The sequence below is a fragment of the Trachymyrmex cornetzi genome, unplaced genomic scaffold (genome assembly GCF_001594075.2).
Source record: "Trachymyrmex cornetzi isolate Tcor2-1 unplaced genomic scaffold, Tcor1.1 scaffold120, whole genome shotgun sequence".
NCBI lineage: Eukaryota > Metazoa > Arthropoda > Insecta > Hymenoptera > Formicidae > Trachymyrmex > Trachymyrmex cornetzi.
Genome location: NW_017295762.1, coordinates 56,221 through 56,439, shown reverse-complemented (window position 1 = coordinate 56,439; position 219 = coordinate 56,221).

The following is a 219-nucleotide window of genomic DNA, read 5'->3' as shown; positions in this document are numbered from 1 at the left end:
TGACAACGCTCATGAGCATTGTTTGTCTTCGTTTAACATTTGACAAACAACAAGGATGAAATGATTTTTAAGCGTTGTGAGCGTGTATCGGACCGCGGTCTATGTGTAATAAATTAAACGTATGTAGTAGTGCTTAGACACACACAGTGTCCGCTTGGAATATTTGTAACCCATGTAGACAGTGGGATGTATAGACAGTAATGCTTGGGTTCGGGGCGG